The 27,183-nt window shown below is 34.7% G+C and overlaps 2 long non-coding RNA genes across 3 annotated transcripts; both read right to left on the bottom strand.

The window, feature by feature from the left end:
• Positions 1-4,187: 4,187 nt before the first annotated feature.
• Positions 4,188-6,117, bottom strand: LOC141716917 (uncharacterized). Of its 2 annotated transcripts, XR_012573439.1 has the most exons (4): positions 5,983-6,117; positions 5,475-5,579; positions 5,177-5,391; positions 4,188-4,623 (listed from the first exon to the last, which is right to left on the bottom strand). It is a non-coding gene; the product is annotated as an uncharacterized LOC141716917 (long non-coding RNA). The 2 variants fall into 2 exon arrangements; XR_012573438.1 differs by lacking the exon at positions 4,188-4,623 and having other exon boundaries at positions 5,040-5,391.
• A 2,702-nt stretch (positions 6,118-8,819) lies between these two features.
• LOC141716916 (uncharacterized) lies at positions 8,820-26,799 on the bottom strand. Its single transcript, XR_012573437.1, has 3 exons — positions 26,356-26,799; positions 17,548-17,616; positions 8,820-9,104 (listed from the first exon to the last, which is right to left on the bottom strand). It is a non-coding gene; the product is annotated as an uncharacterized LOC141716916 (long non-coding RNA).
• Between the last annotated feature and the right edge of the window lie 384 nt (positions 26,800-27,183).

Genomic DNA, 27,183 nt, shown 5'->3' with positions numbered 1-27,183 from the left:
ATTTGACTAATCAGAATTTAAGGAAGATGAGTCTGATGATCTTTCTACTGATGTCTCTTGAGATGAATCACTTGTTGTAGTCTCTAGATTTGAGTTATATTGCTCCCCCTCAACATATTCTTCAATGTTAGAAGAATTTCCATTGTCCTGTGGAATCTCAAAGCTTTGAGTGATATCAGGACTTACTATATCATAGTCAGGTTTTAAAAGTTCAGCATAAGGTACTTCATTTTCAAATCTCAACTTGTCATGGTCATCTGCATCTTCTAGACCTGTTATTTTCCTGTCATCGAAAGATACATGTATAGATTCCATGACTGTTCTTATTCTCAGATTATAAACTCTGAAGGCTTTTGTGTCAATGGATAACCCATAAATATTCCTTCACCAGCTTTCAGATCAAACTTGGTCAGCTTCTCCGGATGAGTTTTGAGAACAAAACACTTACAACAAAAAATATGAAAGAACTTCAAATTTAGCTTCTTTCCCCTTCACCATCTCAAATGGTGTTTTTCCATGATTGTTGATCAATGTTGCATTTTGTGTAAAGCAAGTAGTTTGCACAGCCTCACCCAGAAGTAGGTAGGTAATCTTGCTTCCTCTAGCATGGTTCTTGCCACTTCTATCAGAGTTCTATTCTTTCTTTCAACAACTCCATTTTGTTATGGAGTTCTAGGAGCAAAAAACTCGTATTTTATCTCCTTGAGTTTGTAGAACTCTTTCATAGAGCTATTCTTGAATTCAGTTCCATTATCACTTCTGATGATCTTCACTTTATATGATGATCCTTTCTCCATCTCCCTCACATAATCAAGAAGAATGGATGGCGATTCATCCTTGGTGTGCAGAAAATACACCCATGTGTATCTTGTATATTAATCAACAATTACGAGTGCATACCTCTTCTTGGCAATTGACATAACATTCACTAAACCAAAGAGATCAACATGAAGTAGATGATATGGTTCAAGAATCGAGGATTCAGTTTGACTCTTGAAAGAAGTTTTCCTTTGCTTGGCTTTCTGGCATGAGTCACATAAGCCATCAGGAGTAAAACCTACATTGGGCAATCCTCTTACAAGATCTTTCCTAACAAGTTCATTGATATTGTTGAAGTTCAGGTGAGAAAGTCTTTTATGCCAGTTCCAGCTGTCTTCAACGGATTCTCTACTCAATAGACAGACTTTTGAATTATCAAAACTTATGGAGACCCTGGCTTCGTATAAACTACCATGTCTCACATCAGTCAATGTGATCTTTCCATCAGACTTACTGACAATTTCACAATGCTCATTATAAAAGTTGACATGGTAACCTATGTTACATATTTGACTCACACTAATCAGATTATGCTTGAGTCCTTCAACTAAAGCTATATTTTTAATGATGACATTTCCAACTTTGATTTTTCCATATCCCAAGGTTTTTCTTAAGTTGTTATCTCCATAAGAAACGTTTGGGCCAGCTTTCTCCTCAAATTCTGATAGCATGGATTTATAACCATTCATATATCCTGAGCATCCACTATCCAAGACTAGAGCATTCCTCTTGTCACCCTACCATCAGTAATTTAAATCAGTTAGTATTTTTAAGGAGCCATACTTCCTTGGATCCTTTGGCCTTTTTAAGTTTGTTAACATATGCAGCAGAAGACTTTTTATCAGAATTTATGTTAACATCCTTACTATCAGTATTTATACATGCAGAAACAAATTTTGCTTTAATTAAAGAGGGTTTTAGTTTATAATAATCATAATACAAACTGTGATACTCTTTACATGTGTAAATAGAATGCCAAGCACTTTCATAATGAAAACAAGGACTCTGTGGTTTATATTTAAGTATTTTATTCTTAAACTCTGATTTTGAAGAAACAATATTTATCATTTTATTCTTCTTACAAGAATTAGCAAGATGATTAGTGCTACCACACTTTGAACATGTCTTTCTAGGTGCATTAGGTAGGGTCACATAATTTCCATTTTTATTAACACGGACCTTGCCATTCCTATTTATCCTAGAACTTTTCCTCTTGTCTTTCATGTGTAGATCCTTCAGCTTTTGCTTAAGCTGTTTCTGAATCATTGAACCAATATTTACTGAATTTGTGTGAACTTGTTCACTCTTTTCAGTAATTAAGTTTGATCTAGATGCTGAGGTAGTACCTTCCTCATGGATTGATTTAACAGTATTAGCACTTGGATTAAAGTTAATGGTCTTTATTTGAACCTTGTTCAATTTGACCTTGCTATCAGTTTTTATTGGTTCTGTTATCTCAGTTTCTTATCCCCTTTTCTTATCAGAATTAGATCTAGCTGAATATCCTAATCCTGATCCCCAACAACCATTCTCTAGAATTTCTTGAGTTGATTTTCCTGAGTTAGTCCAAATTTTAATGACTTTTCTTTCTTTTGCTAGTTCCTTTTCTAGATAAACATGTTTTTCTAGCAGTTTTTCCTTAACATAAACAACATTATCTCTTTCTTTTTGAATTTCTAGCATGGAAAACAACTCAGTTTCTAGGTGATCATTCCTTTTATTTAACACAAAGTTTTCACTCTTAATTATATTATTCTCTAAGGTTTGATCCCTAAAACTAACATGTAGAGACTTAAGAAATAATCTTAATTCATAGATATCATCGGTATCAAAAGCAAGAGTAGTCTGAGGTACCTTTAATTCAGCATTGTCAGCCTCAACATCAGCTTTTCCATGAGAGCATAACCGACTCCATCATCTGAATCTGATGAATCATCCCAGTTTCTCTTCCTTGAGATCAAGGTGTGTTTCTTCTCAGCCCTAGGTTTTCTACAGTCAGCTGTAAAGTGTCCAATTCAATCACAGTTGTAACATCTCTCTTTTGACTTGTCAAGTTTTCCAGATCTTGATTCCTTCCCATTAGTATTTATCCTGTTGTTCCTTTTATCAGAGTTTGAGGAACTGGAACCTTTTCTGCAAAATCTTCTCCCTTTCTTGAAGTTCTTGTAGACCATCTTCTTGAAGCTTTTAACCAGTAGGGTAGCCATCTGTTCCATATCTTTATTGTTGTTATGATCACTGTCAATATCTGATTCAGTATCAGTATTTAAGTCATCATCAGTATCTGATGATTGAGTATCTGACTTTGCAATCATGGCTTTCCCTTTGGAGTAGCTTTTTCTCCTAGCTTTCTCCTTTGGCTTCTCTTTAACCTTGAGTGCAATTGGTCTAGCTTTTAATCCTTTCCTCTTACTTCTTTGCTCCATCTCTAGTTCATGAGTTTTCAGAATTCCATAGATCTCATCTAGAGGTGTGATATCAGGTTGATAGTTATCCCTTATTGATGTGACTTTACAGTCCCACTTTTCAGGGGGAGCAAGCAGGAACTTCAATTTTGAGTCCTCCAAATCATATTCGTTGTCGACAAGGGATAAGTCATTCAACAACTTCTGAAATTTGTCATAGATCTCAGTTAGGAAATCATTGTCCCTTGAGTCAAAGTGCTCATATTCTTGAGTAAGTATTGTCCTCCTGTTCTTCTTCATAGCAGTTGTACCTTGACACTTTACTTCTAAAGCATCCCATATCTCTTTTCCTGTCTTACATCCAATGACTCTATTGGACATAACAATATCAATACTGTTGTGCAGGATGTGTCTGACCTTAGCATCCTTCATGATCAATGAGATATTTTCAGGAGAGTGGTCCTTCGTGTCTTTGTCTATCATCTTTTCTATTTCTCTTGCAAGTGAAACAGCTACCTTCATCGGTCTGTGAGGACCATCATAGATCATGTTCAAATATTCAGGATCTGTGGCTTTCAAGCACATGACCATCCTGACTTTCCAGATTGGATATTCATGTATCTTCAGGATAGGCACTTTGATTGCTTCATACCTACTCATGTTGCTTCTTATCTGTGATGTGGCTGGGGGTTGTGGCTTCAGATTCAGATTCTGTGTTTCTTCTTCTCCTTTTTCTGACATGGTTGATTGATTTTCAAATCTTAAACTGTTTATACATTAACAGCAAGCTCTGATACCAATTGTTAGGCCCTTAATCAACTGTAGAGGGGGTGAATACAGTTAATACAATCAATTCGACAAAGCTTCAACAGAATCAACAGTTTTTATATTGACTAATAAAAACTTATTACAATCATACTCTCTCAAAAGGATGAACAAATATCCTTAAGAGCTGCTAGGTTATGCGAAAGATATAACAATGTTGCAATGCTTATAGCATACACCTAATTTTCTTTATATAGAGCACAACTACCAATGTATAAGGAATCCTATTCTATTAACAACAAGGAAACCTATACAATTGCTTCTGAGATATCCTTCACCGACTTGAGTTCCTATTTCCTTTTCCTCCTCAAAGATCAACTAATATGACAAATACTAATTTTATCATTCATTGACATCATCATCTATTGATATCATTATCCGTCGATTATCAATATCTGTCGATGTCACCATTATCGGTCGATGCTTGTAGTCATCATCCGTTGATGCTTGTAGTCATTATCCGTCAATGCTTGTAGTCAACATCCGTCGATGCTTGTAGTCATCATCTGTCGATGCTTGCAGTCATCATCCGTCGATGCTTCTCATAGTTTCTGTTTGATAACTTCAATTGATCCTAACATAGTGTATTTAGGTTTTTTCTAGGGAGTATATTTAGTTATTGGGTATGTTAAAATTTTACACAATGCATTCATGTTGAGTAATGTAACTGATTTTTAATGGATCAGCACGAAAAACAAATACATTTATCTCTCGAGCTGGCTATCAAACTCGAACCCTGTGTTTGGTGCATATTTTAGCACGGTTGTAATTATCATATTTAGTAACCTCCTTATTCAAAAGCAATATGCCAACTATAGTTATCAGCTTATACTTTCGATTAATAGAGCTCCACATCGTGCATTCAATTGTTAAGAATAAACAACTATAGTCGTACTTTCACAAATTGAGGCAATCTTAGAGATAATTAAAAAGACCATCACTTTAAACAAATAATACATACCTATGTATATATAAGCATTATGTCCAGAATATTAAAACTAAAAAAAATAACATATAAACCGAGAATTACAATATTGATGAGTTAAAACTTCAATTGAAACTTTAAATTAAGCTGATTAACATGTATATTAGCCAAATAGATCAATAATTATAGTCTAAAAGTTTACCTGAAGGTGGATTGAATTTGAGTGATGATTTTGCCTAGAGAGAAAAGCTCATGTTGAAGCTTCTGCTGTTGAAGTTGTCAATGCAAGAGCCGTTCATGAGTCTCGACCGGTGGAGAGGGAGTCCCATGAAACACACATATGCCAAATTTTCTTCGGTGGTAGAGGCAGGTGCGACGGTGCAAAAAAGCTGCAGAAAATTCGCAGGATACGCAAGTCTAAAAAATAGAAAGTATTAAAAGATATTCTTAATAAGTATAATATTCGAATGTAAAGAATGGTCATAAACTTGGTTACTTACGGAAACTCACACATGATCATTAAGAGATGACTACAACAAACGTGCGATTTTTGAATCTCAATATGAAATAAGGGTGGCCTTCCATTCAGTTAACTTAGGTATCGCCTGCGAATAAAAAAAGGGTTGGCGAACAGTCATATGTAAGTAAAAATATAATCGACCTGAGAAACTATAGGAATCACCAATACTGGTTAACTAAAGGGTCAACAATAACCTTACAAAATTATGTCAAATAATAGAAGAATACTTGTTAATATGTAAAGTAATATGAATATAAAGAAAGATCTGATTAGATATGTAGAACAGATAACCAAAATAATTATACACACACTTAGTTCTACAAATGAAATAATCATGTGGTAATTCACACTCCATTAGCATATAAACATCATTCTAAGCTTCAATCGAAGATTTTAGTTTTCTCAGTTTACAAATATATAAATGTTTTCAAAGTCTAAGATACCTCAAATTCAGGCAATTAATCCACTTGTATAATATAAGATTTTACCGGTTGTTCACACGCTGATGCATTGGGATTGGGTAGTCCTCCTTCTGAAGCTCATGCTACTAGATTTTACGGGTGTACGTAGAGTCTCGAGCGGTGGATTTTGTTGGGAGTGTCTATAGAATTTGAGAGTCTGTGTCATAGTCTGTTAGAAGATTTTGTAATAATACCATTTTTATTTTTAATTTTTTTAAAAGAGATTACCAAATAGAGCAAAAAAGAGCATATCAAATTATACCCCATTCCGGTTATTATATTATAGTATAGAAGTCTAGATAATAATAAAGTCCGAAATCCTAACCAATGAAATAGGGTAGCTCTCCATCACACACTCCCATACCCCCCTAAGAACTTGCCAGAAAAAAGAATATGGCATGAGTCAAACGTCCAGTACGGATTTGGAATACATTTACAAAATAAGAGATCAAAAATAAATAATGTACATTTTACAATAAAGAACAATTTTTAAAATAAGTAAGGCTGAATCAACGAGTGGTTAGGATATTTCATACCGAGATCAGAACAGATACAAATACACATCATAGATTACCTAATGCGTCCAACAGAATGATTGACGTGTACGGCATATACATCGTCACCGTAAATGAATCACAAATCAAACTCTAGGTGCACCAACATATCCTGAACAAATATCAAATGGCCAAAAGTTCCTCCCAAGAGCTAACAAAAGGATACGCTATGATCAATGACACTGTCACGGAAGTGTCATGTCACTGGTGCCATAATGACATGGCCGTAGTACGCCTACAGCTGGTTAATTCGGTATATCTTATATCTCTAAGGGTTCAAATAAAAATATTCTTGCAAAATTTTAAAATCACATGAGACAAATAATTTAGATTTTCAAAACAGAGAATGTGATAAATGATTGTTGAAAACAGCATAAACATATATTTAAAATTTTCCAAATCAACTTTTAAAATAATTTTCGGAATTCAAAATGATCAAACAATATTAACGGAGCAAATAAATATAGAATTCAACAAATCAAAGATATTAAATTCCTAATAGGAGTAGTGCTGAATAAGAAGGGGACATAATCTATAGCTCAAATATCGCAACTCTGATACTAACGAAATCCGTACACGATACTCTAAATTCCCGGTTCCCGACCTATTTACAAAATCATAATTTATAATTAATAAACATTATTAGTTACATGTCTAAGCTAAAGTTAGTTAACCAGGTAGACCAAAATCAATTGCATGTATATATACTTTATGTTGCCACGTCAGGGAAATGATCAACTCAATACATTAACTATTAAAGAAATTAACAATTTTTAACCAAAAGATGTATAAATCACTATATATGAATTCAAAGTCTCTGCACTACAGTGACCATCTAGTAACATGTAGGCCTTTATTAATCTATTAATATAAGACAACTAACCTAATCTACACGCATGTACCATGACATCCATTTCGTGTTACTAGTTTAACAATATCAAATAAATAAATATAATAAAATACTAAGGGAAATCATGTACTTGAACATTATACAATCATATTTTTTATTTTAACACAACACCATGATCTTAGACCTATTCAAGCTACTTGATCAATTATCACTAAATGTCATAAGTTTATAACAATGTTAATAATAATAATAATATTTTATTACATGTCGCATACTACACAAACACATTAATATTATAAAATTGAATTCAGTCCACGTACAAACTAAAGAAAAAAATTTATTATCAAATAAGTATATAAATTATCGGTACATAACATCGAATTAATGACCTACAAAACTTGTAAATAACAACAACAGAACATTGATTTTCAGGAAAATGTACACACAGATGTCATGTAAATATTATAATAATCCTTATACTTTAGAAGCATGATACTCACATACAAGATTACCAAATATAGTATTAAAATATAAATGTAAGTGTGCGATAAAGATCCACATGCAGCCTATATGAATAGCCTTTTAATAACACATGTTTAGCATATAAAATTATGGTAACCAATTTTTCAAACTAATTTTTCAAGTACACAGGTATGGAGACATTATTGGTGGCCATAAAGAGTTACCTGATCTAGTAGACTAGTAGACACAAACAGGAAAGTATGCATCTATTTTCCTCTGTCTTTTTCTCCCTCCGTGACTACTCCCCTAGGGTTAATTACTAGCCTCAGATACTCAAACACAAATTGAATAGACTAATATATAGAGTACTTTGAGCAAGTCCAACAGTCTCTTAATAGGTTCCTTATAAATATTATAAATATTAACTCTTAGTGATTTAAGACATGATTTTGAATTTGAACTCCAACAATGATCCTTATATTCATTCCTTATTATTATAATAATATTAAATTTGAATGAAATATGAAAGGAAGAGAGAGAAAAGAACTAAAAAGAATAGAGAAAAAATAATTTTTTACTGATAAAAATGAAATAAGGTATGACTTGTGGTTGCTTAAAGATAAGGCATGAGAGAGGTGTCTTAGTGATAAAAGGAATCACTAAGACACTGTTCGAGTGCAATTTTTTTATCATATTTTTTATATTTGGAGTTAAGAGCATGTTTAAAGGAGTTGTTGGACTTGCTCTTAATATCATACGACCTTTAGAATCTATACTATACTATAACCGGAATGGTGTATAATTTAGTTCAACAATTATCCCCTAATTTTGGTTATTAAAATAATAAATAGACTTATATATCCGTTAAACTAGTAGACATAGTCTACTTATCCTACTAAACTACGATCACAATTTATCCTATTATTACAAAATGAAAGTTTAATATATCAGCTACTATGACGCCCTCCAAACCCGGGTCAGAAGTTTGGGGTCCACAACTCATGCACAATATAAACCTGTATAGGAAATATTATTTGCAATGACCCTGCTTCACATAACCACGGATCGCAACAGGTTAAAGTATGAAAACAAGCCACAATCTTAATCCTTATTACAACGTACCAAATCCCAACTAATTTAACTTACAATTGATAATAAAATCATTCTTACAATCTGACTATCTCTATACCGCATGAAGCTTCTGCTAGCTTGATTCAACTCAACTGGAACCTTAGCCCGCACTTTGGACTGAGGAACTTCACTATCATCCATATTCTTTTCAACTGTAAAATATATAAAAGAATCGCAAGGGTGAGCTAACTAGCTCAACAAGTCATAATAGTGATAACTGAGGTTAAACAATGATCAAATGAGATGATTCAAAGGAATCAAGTTTCTTTTTAACTAATCATTAGAATTGGATATTCATTTTAAATTTTAAAAACCAAGGTTAGGCTGCTGATCAGTCACGCACTAACCCTGAGCAAGCACACAACACTACTCTAATTACTGGATCCAAGGCACACATTGGCCTAACTTGACCATTGGTATGGTTTGACCACGAATCTGGTCCACATATATAAAAACTATCCAATCCTAAGCAGTTCAATATGATAACAATATGATTCAATAAAACAAGATCATAATCGATGATGGTTAAACATTTGCATAAAAATGTAAGGAAACTCAGGGATATCTCAAGGGTATATCAGGGTATGTATAAGAAACGGTTTTCAGTTTGTACAAGGGTCAGGTATGAGACCAGTAATGATTTTTTTCAGGATATGGTTCTTTGATGTTATTAAGAATGATTGGAGTATAAAAGTTTCTATATTTTCAAATCATTCTCTTTCAGTATTTGGTGTTTGGTAATTATATCTTTGAAGAGTAGTATTATATTTGTATGGTTTGGTGTCTGAGGATCAACAAAGGACGGTTTGCAAAGAATAAGGCTTACGGCTCAAGATCAAGAAAGAATCAGGGTTTAAGGGTAAATAGTTTGAAGCATATGCATTATAAAACAGGAGTTATGTTTAATAATAGTAACATGTTATGAAACAGTTCGAAAACATTGGTAATATATCTTGAAGAAAAGTTCAGAAATACTTGCCTTACAAGGCTTTACAACTATTACTGATCAACTCTGAGCCGGCTCTGCTGCTCAGGTTCTAACGTCCAACCACTAGATCCCATTAGATTCGACTACGACACTCAGGTCTTCTGTTGAAACTCTACTAAGCTCGTCGACTGACCACTATGTTATCTTTAGTCCATCATCCACTTTCAGGTTCCCGACTATAACCTACAGGGTCGAAATACCCTACGTTAGACGTCTAGGTATGCTTGACTTATCCTCGATACTAATTCTTACCCCACGATATTCAAACCCGACTCGTAATCATTCATATTAGAATAATACAAACCATAATTTAGAGTTCACATTTTCGAAATCAGTTCAGTGTTCGTTTCCAGAAAATACTTATACTCATCATTTTACGAAATTAGGGTTACTGAGTTTTGGACAGAACATTTACCACAACGTACAATCAAGTTTGTATAAAGTATAAGTATATATATATATGTTTACTCGACGCTCCGATAATTATCGGATACGCTCCCGCATTTCCATAGTTAATTTCCCGAAAATCGGGCAGCGTCTCCTTTGTTTATCGGACTACCCGTCGAAACATCAATCGACGTCAAATCTCAAACACAACAACATCAACGACAATCCCCAATCACAATCCCAACCACCGATATTATTCACTTTTACTAATATTCGTATTTTATATTTTTATTCGTATTAGGACTCAGAATTGGATCATCACTGTCCACCGTTCGCTCGTATAAAGTCATCGCGAATGGCGGCAAAATTTATCGGTGCCCGATAAAATTCGGGTTTCCAGATAAATTTCACCAATTAAATTAATTATTCTCGCACGATTAAATTCATTTCATGAAATCTTAATCAAATAATCTGCAAAATTAAAAGGTCAGTCAATAAATAAAATAAACAGTCCATACAGCACACGCGCCACAGGGCACAACCAAGCAAAAGAAAAAGAAACAGGGCCGAACAACACCGCACGGCGGCGATAACAGAAGACACGCACACAGCAGCTGAACACACACATAATTACACATATATACACACTGCATATATATATATATGTATATACCCAATGAAACAACAGGGGCCAAGCCGAAGCAAAGCCGGAAATAAACCAGAAAGAAAGTCGCCGGAATCAGAACGGAGAAGTTAAACGGAGAACAGGGCGGCGCAATACTGTGATTACCGAAAATAGGCACAACAAGAAGCAACCGTCGAAGAGCAGGAAGGAGGAGAAGAGGAACAGAGTTTAAACCAAGGCAGCGAGATGCACAAAAGGGGGGGAATTTGGGGTGATTTATTAATAAATAAAAGAATTCTTAGTTTGACAGCTGATTGCAGCCGAACACAGGGAAGCAACACGTGTCCCTCCCCAATTTTATAAAATTGGCACGTCATATACGGGATAAATACGAAGATTTAAAGGCTTGCTTTACCCCAAAATTCAAAATTAACAGACCGAGGTACACTTAAAATAATATCCGAAATCTACGAAAGCAGTCTTAAAATATCATAAATATCCCGAAGTAAATAAAAATTATAAATTTTGAAATTTTAAAATAATTTCTAAAACGCACTTTATACCCGTTTTTAACAAATAACCGAAACAACGCGCGGGTGAAATTAATCCCAAAAATTTCCAAAATAATTTTAAAATTCTCGGAATATTCCAAACTTAAATAAATATGAGTTTCATAATTTTTGAAGAATTCTAGAATTAAATATGGATTTTACAATAAAAGTATTCAGAAAATCATTTAAAGATAAATAATTAATAAAATATTGATTTCTCAATTTTTTAAAATCCTAAAAATAATTATTGTAATTATAAAATCATAAAAATAATTTTAGAATCATTCCCAATATTTATGCAAATAAATTTACACTAAATCCACTTTTGAAAGTGAAAACAATTCAATACGATCCCATAATTAATCGCGCGGACAACCCGGTACACTATAAATCACATATGGATAATAATCAAACAACACATAGCGGTCAAAACCAACAACACATATTTTATTTAATAATTTCCATAATAATCACATATTTAAATAACTCAAAAATACACGAGTCGTTATATCCTTCCCCTCTAAAAAGATTATGTCCTCAGAATCTGGTTTAATTACACTAGTGAGGATATCTATCAAGCATATCTGACTCTAATTACCAAGTAGACCCTTCTACTCGAGGGTTCAAACGTACTCACAATAGGTATGCATTCATTTCCAAGGACTTGCCTTTAACGATCAAGAATTTGGATTGATCACTATATGCAGAACAACTTGGGCAAGAGCCCCATTGGCTCCTGATCAATCACTTAATTCAAACCCAATACTTATCGCTTTAACATTGACAAGTAAAATACATTAATTGTACACACTGGTGTGACGGTTATATCACTCATGAACAACTTTATCTATATTTAACAATACTTCGAATGGTTCACTAATTTTAGGACTTACCCTGTGTGACGGCCTCAACCCCGGGGTCAGGAGTTGACGTCACTAAACACAATTACCAAAAACATAAACAACAGAATTATTATTAAAATATAATAACTTGACCCCAAACCAAGATCCGATCCAGGTTCAAGTATAATTCAGGTTCTCACTATTACAACTCTTTATTCAACATCTAAGACACACTAACTTTATTCAGCAACTCTTTAGACCTCATGGTCTGATACAAACTACCTCAGAGGAGCCAGGTCCATTAGGGGCGGGAACACGGGTCGGTCTGACTTGTAATAACCCCAATTTTTGGAAATTTTTGAAACCTTTATGAATAGTGATTCTGCAGATTATGCTGAATAAGAAAAGTTTTCATGCCACACTATGTAGGGGTTCTTTTATGGATATTCTGAGATTTTATTGGTACTCTATGTGATATATAAGTGTATGTAAAGATCGTCATAATCCAAATCTGAACACTTTGATTTTTCCCGGAAATCCACTAGATACGGAAAGAAGTGAGTATAAGGTAACAGGATAAAAAGGATTTAAATTAAAGGATTATAAGAGAGGATCATAAAAGGATTATAATGTATTGAGAAAGGTTAAGGAAACCCAAGTAATAAGATCCCGGGTATGATCCCTCAAACGAGAAACGAGAACGAAAGTTAAGCGAACCGTATAACAGATCAGCGATCATTAGGCAAACAATTAGGAAGTTAATCAAGGAGGTTAGGGATGATGAGGTCATCCAACCAATAAGAAGAGGGCAAGTAAGGGATGATGACATCACAAATTGACATAAGCATGATATAAGGGGAAGGAGGTGTGGTTGATTTAAAACCACACAAAGTTCAAGGTTAGAAAGGTAATTAACCAAAAACAAAACAAAAACAACCAAGCTAGGCAAAACAAATCAAAAACACAAAATCATTTCATTCTTCAACATTGCTCTCGGCTTTTCTTCATTTCAAGAAGAAGAATTTTCAAAATTCATGTTCTAAGCTTCCTTAATTGGTAAGATAATTATCTAGTACTCCTTATGCATAGATATGGCTATTTTATAAGTTTATGCCTCCAATTCATTCTCAATCTCTTCCAAGAAATCAATGAATAAGATAATGAATAGTGATTTCAAGATTTTTAACTTGATTTTTCTTGTTTTTCCTTTAAGATCCAAGCATCCCTAAGACATCTCAAGGCTTCTTAAAGCTTCGTAGCTACTCCAATCACTTCAAGGAAGGTATAACATCTCCAAACCCTAGCTTTACTTGTATATTAGGATGATTTTGATTGTTATGGTAAAAGAGTAGCTTGATGCTTGTTGGTTTAGAGTTTGGGTTGGAATGGTAGTGAATTGAATGTTGAAATCTTATTGATTGGTTAAAGGACTTAAGTATAGTTTAAATTCAAGTTTAAGAATAAGTATAAATTGTTAATGTTGAGCTGATTGGGGCTGTTATGATGTAGTGTGGATGGATGTTGGTTGTATGAATGAATTGGGATTGATTGGTGGTTGAATTGGAATGGTATAAAATTGGGAAATCGCGTAAACATAGCCGTCGTAATGTCCGATTTACTTTAGACTGCTTTTGTTCATAACATTAGGACCCGAGAACTCCCTGCTAGGTTTTGACCATTGCCATGTTTAGATAGTTCATGTTACGAGCTTCGTTTTGATATGTGGTTCGTTTGATTCCGATGTACGGTTTAGGAGAAACGGCCGTTTTAAGTAATGACGTTTCGCGAACGAATCATTACCCCTTGCCTTACTTTGAAACCTTGGTTAAAGACCTTAAAGGACTAATTGGAGTATGAAACATTTATGTAAAGTGTGTTAGGCAGTTGGTAAGACACTCGCGAAAGAATCGCCTTAAAACTCATAATGGTTAATTTATTAAAAATGGTGGAGCCGAGGGTACTCGAGCGACTTAAGAGAATCATAAAGCGCAAAGCTAGCGTTAGAGTCTAAATTGGTTAAAGTATAGATTTACAAGTGACTTTGGTTTAATTCCAACTTATATGTTGTTTATAGGTTACCAGACTCGTCCCAAGCCATTTATAACCCCCAGTCGCTCAGGCAAGTTTTCTACCCGTTATACTGTTGTTGTGATGTAAATATATGTATATGCATTATCTTGTGATAAGTGCATGAATGTTATTAGCAAATTTTGTGATATATTGGAGCATGCTGATGTGGTATATATGCATGTCTGTTTCGTAATCTGGTTATCTATCTGTTGATTTCAATGCTTATTAGTTGCATAATACCTATGCTAGAGATAAGCAGTAGTTGCGTATACCCTTAGTATAGGGGACCCAAAGGCGAACATATTTCTAAACCGGGAGTCGATGTTCCCGAGTATATTATATATATATATAATTATATATATATATATAGTTTTCAAAACTATTGATCGAATAAGGTTTATTCGATAACTTTATTTTATTTAATGAATATTATTTGAATATTCATTCGAGGACTTATGACTCTGTTTATTCTATTTAATGATTATTATTTGAATATTCATTTGAGGATGTATGACTCCGTTTATTTTATTTAATGAATATTATTTATAATATTCATTCGAGGTATTATGACTCCGCTTATTATTTAATAATATTCTTTATTTTATTAAAGAATAATGTTTCGATAATCAAACTTATTTTCGATTATTCAAATAAAGATAGTACTTTCATATAAGTATATCTTTGGTTATTTAATATCCATTTCAAGTATGAGTTTTAAAACTTCTACTTAGATTATTTTTATAAGGATTATCTTTATGAGAATATTATTTAAATAATAATATTCAAATATTTCTAATATATCGAGACTGATTTATTTTAATAAATCAGCAGTACTCCAAACATTCTTAAAAATGTTTTCGAGTCTTCAAAATGATTTCTAAAAGTTAGGGCGGATCCCAAAACTCATTCTTTTATATTTAAGATCCTCCTTTAGAAGGGGATTTAAATACTCGCTCAAAACCTGGGGGATCCGGCTCTGTGGTGTATTTTACATTCGCAACATGGTTGCTGTTTTGAGAAAACAATTTGATTACTTGCCCAATGTTCGGGAAGTAAGTCCATCTAATTGAGTCGGCATAAGCAACAGGCCGGGGTACGGTCTATCAAAGTGTAAGTGGCTGGGTGGCAGTCCATCAACGCGTAAGAGGCCGGGTGGCGGTCCAGCACAAGGTCCTTATGTGGCCAGGGTGATGACCGGTGGGGGATTCCTCCATCTACTAGTAGAAAAGGTTACTTATTGGTATCTTTGCCTGATCAGCAAGATATCAGGTTTATGCCAAGGTTTTCTCCTTTCCAAATTTATTGGATATTGCAACTCTGTTTATAATTTTCATAACAGAGGTTTTCAAGGAGTGTATGAAATGTATATATATATATAGGTGTATATATATATCGGGACTTAATGAAGTATGTCGTAACTTCTTTATTTATAATGATGTTCAAAGATTGAATCTATTCATATCTTGTCTTGTAGTCTCATCTATGTGATGAACTTTTGAAACTAATTATAACTTGAACGGTGGTAGTTCAAGTAGTATTTGGAAAAGATATAAGTATATTGGAGTATCTTGTAACTTCATCTTTTAAACTTATATCCAGCAAATGATTATCTTATGTATGTCAAAGATTTTCAGAAAAAAACGTTGAGACAAGGTTAGATATATGAGATCACCTTGCAACGATATTTTATACAGTTATAAACGGGAACTCTGGGTATATTATACATGTCAGAGGATTTCAAAGATTGTGAAAAGTATATATGTACATATATACTGAATATTTTGCGACTTGGTCGCGGTAAGATATCAAACTTGGTTCATTTCTTCTTGACCAAGACTTTCATGAGTACTATGAGAATGCTCATATATTGTAAATCACTATACATATTATTTTGGTGGGCTTGTTGCTCACCCTTTCTTTCTTCTTTCATCACACAACAACAGATAGAAAAGATGAACAGGACCAAGCTCCCAATTCGTGAGCGGATAGGAAACGTTCCGCAGTTTCCTATAGGCGTTGATGTCGTTGTAGCTGAGGTAGGAACTACCAATAGGCTAGGCTTTCAACTTTTGATGTACCAGACTTATGTATCTTTATCAATTGTAATAATGGCAAAGAAGTGTAAATCTATTCAGAAACCCTTTTAAGGTGTAATGGCATATAATTTTGGAATAAAATGACTCGTGTTATTTTTGGATATTCATCTCTGAGACTATAACTTGTGGTGTGTGTGTTTATTGTGAGGTCACAGTACAGAGTAGTTGATTGTTTATTAAGATTGGGTGTTATTAAGGGAAATGGAACTCGTGACAACCCGGATCCCCGACCCCGGATTTGGGGGTGTTACATGACTGATCTTCTAGGCATATGCGAAATATACATAACAGTTTGCAAGGATGAGCATAATCGCTCAGCAGTACCAAAATATGAATAACAGATTAAAACAGTAATGTAATAATAATGGGAACAGAGCTGTAATCATGATATCAACATTTCATAATGATAATCAAAGAAACTGGATATCACTAATTAGCATGCTTTGTGAAAACAACATAGTAGTGTGCTGTGTAATACCAGAGTCCAATTTTAGCATGCTAATCATTTTATAAAATCGTTGTATCAACCAATCACGCTCTTATATAATTCACAAATCCCAATCAGATACATAGCGGATATGTGAAGACAGCTAATCAGGCTATCAACACTAGACGGCTCTAACTGCCATCCCATTTACCTGTTCTGGAACTCAGAGACTAGCTAGGTCTCTGACCTGCTGGACTAATCGGTTTTATAGTGCGCGCAACCGAATTAGCCTCTTACGCCACCTCAATAGGCCTACTCTGGCCCCAATGTATCCCATATCTGACCGTTTTATCCAGTTTTCAAAACACTTGTACCTATCTCCTTTTCAAAATCATTTATTTAGCCAGCAGACATATAAAATCCGTTTCTCAAATCATTACATTCGAGATAGGTACTGTTCGAAGTTACTTTTCCCCAAAACAATTTGAAAATAGTAATTTTATAACTACAGGGGATACATAACTTAAAACGTTTCTGTTCCATTACGAGAATAAAACATTTACCTATTCATATGTACAGAACCATAAAAGAATGGTCAGGGGTACTTACCTTGCAACGCTTTACAAACCCTAAGTAGCTTTCACGCTGACTTTGATCCTGGAACAACTCGACTGGGATCTACAATTACAGAATACCCTAATTAGTTATACCGACATGCTTGATATCCTCAAATCCTAATAACCCAATATCCGACAACCCGACTCGTATTATTATTATACACATAATCATGTAATCACATCTCTCGAACATAAATAGGGGTAACACGTAACATAATTATGTACGATTACAAATATATTTTTTTAGAAAATTTTGGCAGCAACTTCTTTATTTATAAGACTACCCGTCGATTATAATCGACGTCAACAATTCTCAACAATCCACAACATTATTCCACCATTATTTATATAACGTACGTCCCAACACCAATCAAAATTAGTTATTTAAATCCAAACATATTTTACATAATTATTTTATTTTATTTATTTATAGAATTTAGGACTCAGAACATCGTCATCACCGTACACCGTCCGCTCGTAACGAGTCATCACGGTACGGCGGCAAAATTTATTGGTGCCCGAAATATTCGGGTATCCAAATAAATTCCACCGATTTATTAAAAATATTTTCCCACGCGAATTAATAATAATATCACGAATCTTATTCAATAATTCCTGCAGAAAAAAAATAGGAATTAAAATTGTAATAACCAAGCCCAACTGCACGCACAGGCTCAACCAAGAGCCCAAAACCAAAAGCCAACAGCAAGGCCCAATAACGAGGCCCAACAGGGAAATCAGTCCAAGCCCAACAAAATAACCCACAATAACATCACAAAAAATAGGGGAGCACGCGGCCACGCGCCACCAGCCACACCACCAACACAGCACAACACACACGCACGCACACATCACACACACACATACAAATTACACACACACACAAATTACACACACACACCTATATATACCACAGTATATATATATATATAGATATCATTCAACAAAGCTGATCGGAACCACCGAGCTCACCGGAAAAATCGCGGCGGCGGCGAGACCGATGCAACCGGAACGGAAACGGAGGGAAAACAGGAAGAACAACCGAAACACGCGAAGAAAACAGAGATGGAAGATGGGAAATAGATAGGAGAGAGATACAGAGAGATAAGAGATTAAACCGAGAGAGACTGAAATGGAAACAAAGGAGAAACACTGCAGCCAACACGTGTCCTGTGAAAATGGGATACGTGTTAACTTCTTATTATAAGTTGTTAACACGTGTCCCGAAATATCCGGGGACCCAGATTTTTATCCCGAATTTGAAATTAGCGAACCGAGGCATCCTTAAAATAATTTCGAAAAATAACAATAATGGTCTAAAAATATTTTAGATATTCTGAAGTTAATAAAAATATAAGTTTTGAAATTTTAAAAATACTTTTGAGGCGCGCTTTATACACGCTTTTTAACGAATAACGAAACAACGCGCGGTTAAAATGATGTCCGAAAATTTTCAAAATAATTTTAAAATTCTCAGAATAATACGAACTTAATAAAATATAAGTTTCATAATTTTTAAAGATTCCCATAATTACCTATTCATATGCACTTTATACCCGTTTTTAACAAATAACCGAAACAACGCGCGGGTGAAATTAATCCCGAAAATTTCTAAAATAATTTTAAAATTCTCGAAATATTCCAAACTTAAATAAATATGAGTTTCATAATTTTTGAAGAATTATAGAATGAAATATGGATTTTACAAATAAAAGTATTCAGAAAATCATTTAAAGATAAATAATTAATAAAATATTGATTTCTCAATTTTATAAAATCCTAAAAATAATTATTGTAATTATAAAATCATAAAAATAATTTTAGAAAGATTCCCAATATTTATGCAAATAAATTTACACTAAATCCACTTTTGAAAGTGAAAATAATTCAATACGATCCCATAATTAATCGCGCGGACAACCCGGTATACTATAAATCACATATGTATAATAATCAAACAACACATAGCGGTCAAAACCAACACACATATTTTATTTAATAATTTCCATAATAATCACATATTTAAATAACTCAAAAATACACGAGTCGTTATAGCTACATTACTAAATTGTTAAATTACTAGACATAGTATACTTATTCATTCTACTAAACTAGGACCGCAGGTTATCCTATAATTTTATTTATAAATTTATATTTATTATATATTTATATAAATATTTTAAAAATATTATATGACGGGATAAATAAAAATTATAAATATTAATGGGAACCCGTGCATGGCATGAAATTTAAGCTACTTCTAATAATAAACTAAAGTGTCTAATATAAATCCTTCTCTAAAATAATTAATTAATCTATTAGAGCACTTCTTCTTAATCTAATTATATTTTAAAGTCTTTTACTTATTATTATTATTATTATTATTATTATTATTATTATTATTATTATTATTTTTATTAGGAGTAGTAGTAGTATTTGTTGGAAAATATGGGTATAAGTCCCATATTGGTAAGTCATATTTTGAGCATTATGACTAAAAGATGTGTAAGATATGATGATATTCTCTTAATAATAGAAATTATTATTTTCCACTAGAATTTGGCACAAATATTATGACATAAATTAATTTGATTTGTTTCAGATTAATTGATATGGTGTATGTCTTGATATATTTAATCTGATTCTATTTCAGATTATTTATGGAATAGAGTAGCTTGCAAGTATTACACCGATTCCATAATTAATGATATTTAATTATGGAAAAGAGTAGCGCACAAGTCTATCTACACCTATATAAACACCTCTAGGGCGTTAGGGTTAAAAACACAAAAAAACACATTCGCCCCTAAACACAAAACCCTACCTCTCTCTCCTTCGGTGATAATTTCTTGCTCTGTTTCAAACTCGCTAAGAGTGTTGTTCTACATCACTGCAATCCGTTTTATCCTGGGAGGCTTTTCGCTCGCACGCGATGGTGAGGGCTAATAAGCTTTAAGGAGACAGTTCTGCACTGGACTCGGATTATATCCTTCTCTCCTCTTTTTCTGTTACTCTGTTTGTTCATTTTGTTCACACACACATACACATATTGGTTTGTTTTTGCACAGATTGTACAACAATCTTAAAGATTATTATTTTGTTTAACCTGTGACTGACAAATCTGTCTTGCGTGTTTTTGTTTAACTGAATAATGGAGAACGTGAACAATATGACTGGTAAAGATGTGGTTGATCCCAACGCACAGATTATAACATCTGATGGGGATCACCAACCACCGCTAAACTGTAACGCAAAGGTACTGGTACTTGATAGGGGTCAGCCGCCGGTCGGACATGTTCCTTCCCGACATGTGCCTTGGGGAAGAATGCCTTAGGGACATACTGTCGTTGGACAGTTGCAGGTGCCTCTTGGAAAGAATATTGGTGTACAGACACCTATTATGATTGTCCCACCTGTTGCGTCTACGCATCTAGTAGCGCCTACTCATCCTGTTGTGCCTGCTCCACACGTTGAGAAACCTGAGAAGTTCAATGGATCAAACTTCAAGCGCTGGCTGCAAAAGATATATTTTATCTGACCACTCTAAACCTTGATCGATATCTCAAGGAGGAAGTCCCATTGCTCACTGCTAAGAGTGATATGCAGATTGTGTATGTTACGGATTCCTGGAAGCACGCCGACTATATCTGTCGGAACTATGTGCTAAACTGTTTGGATGATTCATTGTATAACGTATACTGCTCGAAAATAACAGTTAAGGTCTTATGGGAATTACTTAACCATAAGTATAAAACCGAGGACGTTGGGGGTAAAGAAGTGGATCGTTGGTCGCTTTCTTGATTACAAGATGGCGGATTCTAAGACTGTGGTCAATTAGGTACAAGAACTACAAGTGATCATCCATGATATCCATGCTGAAGGGATGGTCATAAGTGAGTCCTTCCAAGTTGCTGCTGTGATTGAAAAGTTGTCTTCTGGTTGGAAAGATTTCAAGAACTACCTTAAGCACAAGCGTAAGGAGATGTCTATGAAGGATCACATCGTTAGACTTCGTGTCGAAGAAGACAACAGAGGATCCGAGAGGAAAACTAATGTTGCCACGGAAAAGGCAAACATGGTGGCGCACTAGAGCTCCAATCCCAAGAAGAACAATTTTAGGAAAGGGGGAAAGCTGGCACCCAAAGGAGGAATTTCGAAGTCGTCTAAGTTTTAAGGGAAATGCTTCAATTGTGAAAAAATGGGGCATAGGTATGCCGATTGCAAGAAGCCCAACAAGAAGAAGGAAGAAAACATGATTGATAATGTGTCTAAGGAGATAGGTGATATAGACCTATGTGCTACAATCTCTGAAGTAAACCTTATTGGCTCAAATTTAAGAGAATGGTGGATTAATAATGGAGCTACAAGGCATGTTTGCTCAGACAAGATGATTTTCTCTAGCCTCAAAGTTTCTAATGCCGGTGAGAAGCTCTACATGGGGAACTCTGCAACTTCTACGATTGAAGGAGAAGGCACGGTGATTCTGAAGATGACATCTGGAAAAAATCTGACTTTGAAGAATGTAATTTTTGTGCCTGATATTCGCAAGAACCTGGTGTTTGTTCTATGTTGTATAAGCATGGCTTTCGCATTGTAATAGAGTCAGATAAAGTTATTTTGTCTAAGAGTGGTATGTTTGTAGGTAAGGGTTATGTAACCGATGGGCTTTTTAAGCTCAATGTTATGTCCATTAAGGACGATAATGAAATAAAGAATTCTTCTGCTTACTTGCTTGAATCTCCTAACTTATGGCATGCTAGATTAGGACATGTTAATTACGATACTTTACGAAGGTTAAGTGTAAAAGAATAAATACCAAAATTAACAATTAATTTAAAACATAAGTGGCATACTTGTGTTGAGGCAAAATTAACGAGATCATCATTTAAACGTGTGGAAAGAAACATCAAAGTGCTAGACCTAATACATAGCGATATATGTGATTTAAATTCGCTCCAACAAGAGGGAACAAATATTTTATTACATTCAAAGATGACTGTACAAAATACTACTATGTATATTTGCTGAAAAGCAAAGATGAAGCTATAGATAAATTTAAAATTTATAAGGAAGAAGTTGAGACACAACAATATGAGAAAATCAAAACAATACGAAGTGATCGTGGAGATGAATATGTTGAACCCTTTGGGGAATTCTGTTCATAACATGGTATAATCCATGAGGTCACTGCACCATACTCCCCTCAGTCAAATGGTGTCGCTGCGAGGAAGAATCGCACTCTTAAAGAGATGATGAATGCGATGTTGTTAAGCTCTGGACTTCCGCAGTCGATGTGGGGGGAAGCCATCTTAAGCGCAAATAATATCTTAAATATTATGATGCGCAAGAATGAGGATGTAAGTCCTTATAAATTATGGAAGAAGAAGAAACCAAGTTATCAACATTTGAAAGTGTGGGGGTGCCTTGCAAAGGTACTAATCCCTACACCTAAAAAGGTAAAGATTGGTCCAAAGACCGTGGATTGTATCTTCATCGAATATCCTCCGCATAGTAGTGCATATCGGTTTCTCGTTCATGAATCTAAGATTCCCGATATTCAAAAGAATACCATTATGGAATCAAGGAACGCCTCATTCTTTGAGACAACGTTTCCATGTAATCCAAGAAACGAACAACCTATGACGTCTAAACGAACTCATGAGTCTATAGATGATAATAATGAGAGTGAAGACGGAAATGTGGGGGTTGTGAGAAGGAGCAAAAGACAACGTACGGAGAAATCCTATGGGTCTGTTTTTATGACCTATTTGCTCGAAGAAGGTGATCCGAAAACCTACAAGGAAGCGATTACCTCACCAGATGGGCCTATGTGGAAAGAGGCCATTAAGAACGAAATTGATTCGATTATGCAGAATCATACTTGGGAATTAGTAGATTTTCCAACCGGTTGTAAACCATTAGGTAGCAAGTGGGTGTTCAAGAAAAAGTTAAAAACCGATGACACTATCGATAAGTATAAGGCCAGACTTGTAATCAAAGGATACAAGCAACATAAAGGCCTTGATTACTTCGATACATATTCTCCTGTAACGCGAATAACATCCATAAGGATGATGTTTGCTATCGCTGTAATGCAAAATCTAACAATGCATCAGATGGATTTAAAAAAACTTTTTTAAATGGGGGATATAGATGAGGATATCTATATGGAACAACCTGAAGGGTTTGTTGTCCCTGGACAAGAGAGAAAAGTCTGTAAATTAGTGAAATCATTATATGGTCTAAATCAAGCGCCTATGAAATGGCATGAAAAATTTGATGAGATCGTGCTTGAAAATGGCTTCAAAATCAATGAATGTGATAGTTGTGTCTATTACAAGGAAAATGAGAATAGCTATGTCAAAGAAAATGACAGCGGTTATGTCATGATAACATTGTATGTAGATGATCTACTTATTGCCGGAAGCAATAATAAAGTGATCAAATCTACCAAGGACATGTTGAAATCAAGATTCGACATGAAAGACATGGGGCTAGAAAATGTTATTCTGAGAATTCAAATTTCTAGGACATCAGAGGGTCTCGCACTAAGTCAACCTCATTACGTTGATAAGATCCTAGAAAAGTTTCTTAAGGATGACTTTTAGAAAGCTAGGACACCTGTGGATATGACTTTACATCTATCCAAGAATAAAGGTGTAGGAGTCTCCCAAGTGGAATACTCGAGAATAACCGGAAGTCTGATTTACCTTATAAGTTATACAAGACCGGACATTGCATACTCAATTAGCATGTTGAGTAGATTTATGAGTAATCCGGGAGCTGATCACTGGAAAGCAATCATAAGAGTACTGAGGTATTTGAGGGGAACTCGAGACTATGGACTGCACTATGGCAGATATCCAACAGTATTAGAGGGATATGACGCAAACTGGATATCTAGCAAGAAGGCACTAAAGTTTACGAGTGGCTACGTATTTACATTAGCCTGAACGGCAGTATCATGGAAATCCTCCAAGAAAAAGGTGATAACTCATTCCACGATGGAAGCTGAGTTCGTGGCACTAGATAAATGCGCTGAAGAGGTTGAATATCTATGCTAGTTTCTGAAGGATATTCCAAGATGGCCAAATCCTGTGACTGTAATACGGATACATTGTGATAGTCAATCCGCTATTGGCAGAGCACAGAGCACGATGTATAATGGAAAGTCCCGTCATATACGATGATGACGTAGTTCCATTAGACAATTAATCTCAACCGAAATTATTATCATTGACTATATATTGTCAAAGGATAATATCACGGATCCGCTAACCAAAGGGTTATCAAGAGAAGTGGTTGAGAAATCATCGAGAGGGATGGGCCTTAAACCTATTGCTTAACGGCATCATGGTGGACACCCAACCATTGCTGAGTGGAGATCCCAAGAACTTGGTTCAATGGGACAACTAAATCATGATGACCAAATCACTATAGGGGTAACCCCTGGCCTGTTCTTATGATGAGAAACAGTGAGACCCGTAAGGTACGAGGTTAAACTTCTGAACTTTTAATGATCTTTCGGTGAATACATGGAGTTGAAAATGTTGAATGCATGGAATTCAGTTGAGTAAACGCGGGTTACTCTATAAGACAAAGATCACCTATGTGGGAGAGAAGTGGGGCCCCTTCAAAGAAGAATTGCGAGGCACAATTCTTTAGAAACTCCTGCAGAACCAGGACGATGTTCCATGGCCAAAATGGACATACCCATGACAGCTGAACGAGTCAGAAAAGATATAGTGATAAGTATAACATCATTTACATAAACGGTCGAACAGTTCAAGGACAAGCACGTCTACTGTCTACCAGTAAAGTCGGTATGCTTACTCGAGCGAAGGTTCAAGGAGCATTCTCTACCTATCGTATGTTATATCTGATCGAAGAAATCATCACCAAGTCAAACCTTGTGTCTGTCTGTCTAGTGTGTGCTACTAAGATCACCAATCTTACCCATGTGGGGGATTGTTGGAAAATATTGGTATAAGTCCCATATTGGTAAGTCCTATTTTGAGCATTATGACTAAAATATGTGTGAGATATGATGATATTCTCTTAATAATGGAAATGATTATTTTCCACTAGAATTTGGCTCAAATATTATGACAAATTATTTTGATTTTGTTTCAGATTAATTGATATGGTGTACGTCTTGATATATTTAATCTGATTCTATTTCAGATTATTTATGGAATAGAGTAGCTTACAAGTATTACACCGATTCTATAATTAATGATATTATTTATGGAAAAGAGTAGCGCACAAGTCTATCTTCTACACAAACACCTCTAGGGCGTTAGGGTTAAAAACACACAAAAAAACACATTCGCCTCTAAACACAAAACCCTACCTCTCTCTCCTCCGGTGATAATTTCTTGTTCTGTTTCAAACTCGCTGAGAGTGCTGTTCTACATCACTGCAATCCATTTTATCCTGGGAGGCTTTTCACTCGCACACGACAGTGAGGGCTAATAAGCTTTAAGGAGACAATTATGCACTGGACTCAGATTATATGTTTCTCTCATCTTTTTCTGTTACTCTGTTTGTTCATTTTGTTCACACACATACATATATTGGTTTGTTTGTGCATAGATTGTACATTAGTATTAGTATTAGTATTTAAAATCACTGATATTACAGCTGAGGATTTAACCATGCAATTAAAAATATCCCAAAATAAGTTACCAAAATAATTTAAAATAAAACATAAAGCAATGTCAAAGAATGCGCACACACAAAAAGAAAATTTAAAAGAAAGACGTAAGGAGCAGATACGATTACTAAAATCAGTAAAAACCTCGTTTTTGTAATACGGGTTTGCCCAAAAGTTCCGGAGTTGTCGCTGCTGGTGGTGGATTTGTTGATGAGCAAGTTCGTTGTCCAAGCCAACTTAGAGGCTTTGCCACGGAAATCAGTCCTGGTGCAGGACTATATCCCAAATCAATGGCTAAATTTAATTCATTTGCAGCAGATAAAAGGATCCACTGCCCTATGTTCCCACGCAGGCCACTGGTATTTTTACTTATCTGAGGGGGCGGGGGGAATAGGAAGGAAATTACATCGATAATGCAACAAGATGAAAGTTTATCTGCAATAAATTTCAAAGTAGTAGTGTGAGTTATACAATCTCTTATTTGCCTTCCATCCCTCTTCAAGCAAACCTGATACAACATGAGTAAAAGGAGTAGCGTGATGGGAAACATAAGAAAAGGATAGACAAAGAGAAGGTAGAGCATCAGCTTTTTTTTATAAACTTTATTGCATCTTATAGCTACAACAATACTTGAAAAGTTACAGTTAGCTTCACAAGCATTTTTAAACCACTAAAAAATGTTCCCTAGAGATTTAGCTCATGGTCGACCTTTTTAAGACTTCTTTATCAGGGCTGAGGAAATTCCAAGAGGAACTTAAATTTATTCAGTGGTTAGAGATTTGAGGGAAACAAACATTGTCAGCAATCAATTCTAACAGACCTACATTCACAAAGCCTAAAATTAAATTTAGGAAATTAACCAATATATGTGAGAAGTAAGTAATCAGGTTACCTCATCAACCATATTGTCTATTTGGGGTATGCAATAATGAACATGAAAACAACACTCACGATGACTGATGGGTAATAACA

This window comes from Apium graveolens, chromosome 4 (genome assembly GCF_009905375.1).
Source record: "Apium graveolens cultivar Ventura chromosome 4, ASM990537v1, whole genome shotgun sequence".
NCBI classification, from domain to species: Eukaryota; Viridiplantae; Streptophyta; class Magnoliopsida; order Apiales; family Apiaceae; genus Apium; species Apium graveolens.
Note: the sequence above shows the minus strand (reverse complement) of the source record. Positions and strands in the feature narration are given on the sequence as shown.